Below are 5,649 nucleotides of genomic sequence, written 5' to 3'. Positions count from 1 at the left end.
AAAAAAAATATATGTCACTTCGTACTTTCCGTAAGAAAACATTTTAATTGATTATTATTATAATGTATGTAATGTTAACTCTGTTCTGCTTAATAATTAATGTAGTTTTATTTGTTGATTTGTGTTTTTATTTGAATTTATTTTCTTTGGAAATTCAGTTATTTTTAATTGGGATGTTTTGATTTTGAAGATTTAAATTTCTAATGTATTTATATTCCTATAATCATTGGTTATTAATATAATTTAAGTTTATTACTACTAATAAAGCTTACTGTGTTGTCTGAGAATAAAAAAAAATATTTTACTTATTTATTGTCCAATCAAACCTTTGACGCTCCCTCACCGACGAGCATTAAGAGGGAGCTGAGCAAAAATTCCTAATCTTCGATTTGATTTTAGAGGGGTATATCCACTTTAAAGTTAAAAATAAAATATTGTACGAGTAACTACACGATATATTCAAGCATAGACATTAATCAGAAACATAAAACAATAAAGTTTCCTCGATAGATAAAAATCACGAAATGACCTCCAAATTTCACATTTTTTCGATTCATCCTCGAAATGCTACAGGTTATTAGGACAAAAATTAGATAATTTATTATATTTATGCATGATCGACAACTGTCACTACGGATTTTTTTAAATCCCTTTAGTTTTAGAGTTATACCGCTAAAACGAATTTGGTACTTTTAATGCGCAAAATTCAACATCTCCTGTCGCATGTCACGCGAACTTCAGGCATATATTTGTTTCACAAATTGGGCGGAGCCAACGTCAAAACTTTTTGTGGCATGCTCCCTCTTGATGTAATTTAACTTTCAAGATTCGTTTTCGAGCATTACATTACGAACTACCTCCTTCATCGAAGAGCTTTCGCCTGTAATGTAACGTAAAAGTGGGTACACCGGCGTTACGGGGCGTAATGTATCATTCGCATCTAGCATGATACGTTACGTAACACTCAAAGGTTTCGCCAAAAAAACTAACAGCGGGGTGGAGCACTCACAACACACACAGAACACGAAATCTCAGTTATAATGTACAATTCAAATAATTTACTGATAAATTTCTTTGATATTGCCTTTTCCTTGGTGCAGGATTCAAGACCAATTCTCTGTGCGTGATATATACACGTGCAACAAGTTGTGTTTCTAATGTTGTACCTCATATCTATTATGTACAATCAAGAACACATCACGCCTGACACTGTACTTTGGACTGTTCTTATCGTAAGCGGCATAGAGTTGGATTTAAGTCTTAAGTGTCAAGCTTGATGTGCTCTTGACCTTGTACCTGCATGCACAATTTTGCAATGAAATAAATTATTAAATTTTAATTTTTTTAATATGCTAGTTTTTCTTTTTGAACCGACTTCAAAAAAGGAGGTTCTCAATTCGACTACGTTTTGTTTTTTTTTGTATGTATGTTACACGATAACTCCGGTATTTGTGAACCGATTTTCATGATTTTTTTTGTTGGAAAGAGGGTAATAATAATAATAATAATAACGCACACACTTAATATAGCCCCGCACTAGGGAAACCCTGTGTCGCGGGTGCCATGGACACATACATAGACAAACACAAATTACACCCAAGCTCACGAGAGAAATAAATGTAGGCCATACAAATATTTCTCCCGGCCCGGGAATCGAACCTAGGACCTCTGAGTGGCAGTCCGGCATGGTAACCGTTCGGCCACGGAGGCAGTTTAAACTATGGAGGGTACCTCCATAGTTTGAACACAAATGGTTATTCCAGTGTGTCAACATTACTCGTATGTTGCTGCACCCGTTGGCTTACTACTCGTGCTGTGTGAAAAAAAAAAAAAAAAAAAAAAAAAAAGGGCGAGCATGCATAAGCATAAAGTCCTGACCCGTTTGCAATCGATATAGTTGGACTACAGGTTCCAGCACCGCATTACGATATTTTGCGACAGTTAAATTGCCCTTCACGCAAATGAGGTCAGTTCTCGCTACTAGGCGTATTCCCGCGTATACCATAATTGTTCCACCTTGATATGGATGGACTTCCTGGGCATTTTGCAGGCGACTTGTACGTCCAGGTGTTCGCCAAACGCGTATTCTTCGTGTATCTGGATGGAAGCGGAACCCGTAAACAAACCCGTTTGGTTAAAATTCTAAATTAATCACTCAATAAATCGAATAACACTTTCACGTATATTTCGAAGTTTTCGACTTGATATCGCATCACTTTTTCCAATAACATTGATTGTAAAATCGTATTTGAAAAATGGTAGCTCAAAAGTGAGGTCATTTTTCATCTACACTTCTATGACTTGCCTATGGTTGCATAGTGCTGTACGAAAAAAACATTCCGTTTATTCAAAGTTTTTGTAATCTATTGGTAAATCGAATTTTCAATCGCAATCGAACGAGCGTTTAGTGTGAATATTTGAAGGATTTTAAATTAAGATTTCGGAAATTTTAAAATTTACACTTTTAAAGGTTATGTATTTTTACTATTCATTTAAGGAAAACCGCTAGTACGACTCGAACAAATCTATTCATTCAATTAAACGATTTATAGTTTCCATTACAATTGGCCATCACTAAACCGTCTATGATCAGGTCAAGGACTTGTTTAAAATGGATTGAAACGAAGTATAGTATGTTTTATAAAAAAAAGCTTTCATAATTATTACTAAAAAATAAACCCAAACTAGAATTTCTCTAAATCTCCAATAATGAACACCAAAAATTAACCACCCACTAATCGACACTCACAATGATGAATACCCAGTATTTGACACTTACTTTACTATCAGAAATGATAATATACCAAACGCGTTATTAATCGTTACTGTATAAAGCTGTATAGTATAAAGCTGTATCTGTTTGATAAACCTTGCAATATATTATATGATTAAAATCATGATTAACAAAATATTTATAGCCTAATGAACTTTATTATCAATTGTGTAGTGTTCAAAGTAGATACGAGCCAAAATCTGCCGCGGAATTATGCTGTGTACAATATTGTTACAAAAAAAAATCACTAATTAGTATGACCTTATGCTCCTATCGTGACGTCGTATCTAATAAGTACACTGAACTAGAACGAAAAAAATATCAAAATAGAAGTCAAAAATATCTTTATCTACACATATCAAAAACCCTCTAAAGATGTGTTCAAAAACCGCTTTCCCGGGAGTTTTTTTGGTACTTAAAAGGAGCTACGGGAAGAAAAAAAATACCCATGGTCCACCCAGGTCCTTTCGGGGTGGGTTCAGTTGGTTCACGAGCACAGAGTACAGCAGCTGAGTACAGCAGCTGAGTCCAGCAGCTGAGTACAGCAGCTGAGTACAGCAGCTGAGTCCAGCAGCTGAGTCCAGCAGAGGAGTCCAGCAGCTAAGTCCAGCAGCTGAGAAGCAGCCGAGTCTAGCAGCAGAGTCCAGCAACCGAGTGCAGCAGCTGAGTCTGCTATCGTCGCGTTTATATATTACACAATTAATAAGGCCAGAAGCCTCGTGAAACTTTGGCAGATACAGTCTATACCTATCATAGCTACGAGTAGATTTCGTGGTTTTTTACACGTGTCAAGTGTTAGGTGTGTTAGGTTCCTTAGTATAAGAAAATCCCTCCATTCCCACTAGTTCCGTTGACACTAGTTCTATTAACAGAACAAATGGGAAGAAAGAATTTACGATTCCCAGTGGTTCTGTCGGTTTTGTCCGATTAATCCCACTAGTCCGTTCTGTTGATAGGAGTACTGGTATTTTCTTCCCATTAGACCTTAACAGGCCTAAAGTTCCTGTGGTAACTCACATGTAAAAAAAATTACTAAATTTGTTTTATTATTTTATTTCTGTAGTTTGCAACAATGTTTGGGTTCCTGCAATGTGTATTGGGTTTTATGTGGTCACGCTTCATCTGTATATCTTGTATTAGTGTAGTGTAGGTTAGTTAATCAAAAGTTACCAAGCTATCAGCTGTCCTGCCCTAATTAAGTTAATTTATTGATTCATATCACTGTTTAGGGCAGAATATTTTGTTTAAAAAAGGAGGTCCAAGAAATGCAGTCGTTAAATTTATGAGACCGATGTTGTCCGAACAGACATCGTGCCGATATAACTGCCCCAGATGTAATTCGAAATTTTCGGGATTTGATTTCATTTTGGAGCACATATATTGGGGCAAGGTAGTCCAGTAACAGGGACAGGGGAGATCTGAACATTAATCAACGGACCCTCAAAACGGCCACAGCGTCCGTAAGGGCCACAAGGCCCGAACGGGCCACAGCTGCCGAAACAGACACTCTGACAACATCCCCAAGAAACGCATGGCTTACAAGCATAAGGCCTGCACGGTCTGCAAAACTGGCCACAACATCCAGGGCAGTAAGATCCGAAAAATTTGGGGCAACAGAAACTAAAAGCCATAGGTGTAAAAGAAGTTAAATAGATGCTATTGTTTCCAGAAATTCCACACGCCAGAGGACTATTTACCGAAATTGATTCGCATAAATATGACGATGTTCTGTCCAACGGCGTTGGATTTGGAACATTATCGGATAAGTCAAGTTTATATCCTGGTAAAAAAACGAGACACGGAAACGACAAGGTAGGATTGTTTGTGTGCTGTGTTTGATGTTTTCTGGTGTACATACTAAATGCCCAGTTCATTACACTCCGTGTCCAAACTGAAAAAACATTTTCTTCGTTGGCTCGTAGACAGGGTAGTGAGTCGCCTGGATAGAAACAGCTTATCGGTGCGGCAACGTGGTCCTCCTGGTCCGTTTCGTTCTTCTCATCCTCCTTTGCCTCGGTAAACTTTCTGATGAACATCGCTGAAAGTATTATTGCAGCACTGTAATGACAACTCCGTTTCTCCAAAGTTTGTTTTGTATAGTGATAACATTGTGTTCAAGTTTACAAACTAGCCACGTGGTGTAAGGATAAATAGAAGAAAACGACACGTTTTATGTATTTTCTGTATTTCTCATTGAATATTCCACTGCTACTTTTCACATCACATGTTTTATATTATTTTATATTCAAATATTTCATTATGCGAGTGATTAAAAAAAATGCGATTATGGTGCCATTTTCTTTGCTAAACTTAACGAGTTTAAATTGGGTGTAAAGTCGGGATCCGAGGGTAACGGAATTGGTCACACCGTGGATATTTTAACAACAACGTTCTTGTGTTATGAAACAACTTTACTACTTAACTTTACCGAAAGGGTATTCCTTAGCCAATTTTGGATCAATCGTAAGTTTGGAAGAATGTTGCGAAGTTATCGAAGAAAGAACATTCGGTTCGACGTTTGCAGACTTATGCTGTAAACTCGCGAGCGCTTGCGTGCGATTTGCCCTGCAGACTTCACAAAAGCAAACCGAATCTGAATGAGGATCATTCGGACAATGGCTATCCGTAGACTCCTTAGTACAACTCAAGTTCAGAGCGTCAGTGAGAACACCACAGCATTTTGTGGGGAATCTCAGAGAGGCACCTGCGGCGAGTGGGCCAGTTGTCTGATCCCCAGGATTAATAGGGCAGGGGAGACAAGGGGGAAAGCAAGGCCCGCAGCCGCAAGGGCCACAACACGATCCACAGCATGCTCCACACGGTCCACAGCCACATGGGCCGCAGCCGCAGGGACCGCACGGCCCGCAGGGACCGCA

This window comes from Hyposmocoma kahamanoa, unplaced genomic scaffold (assembly GCF_003589595.1).
Source record: "Hyposmocoma kahamanoa isolate Upper Pololo Valley unplaced genomic scaffold, ASM358959v1 99259, whole genome shotgun sequence".
Classification (NCBI taxonomy): domain Eukaryota; kingdom Metazoa; phylum Arthropoda; class Insecta; order Lepidoptera; family Cosmopterigidae; genus Hyposmocoma; species Hyposmocoma kahamanoa.
This window is presented reverse-complemented; position numbering follows the sequence as displayed.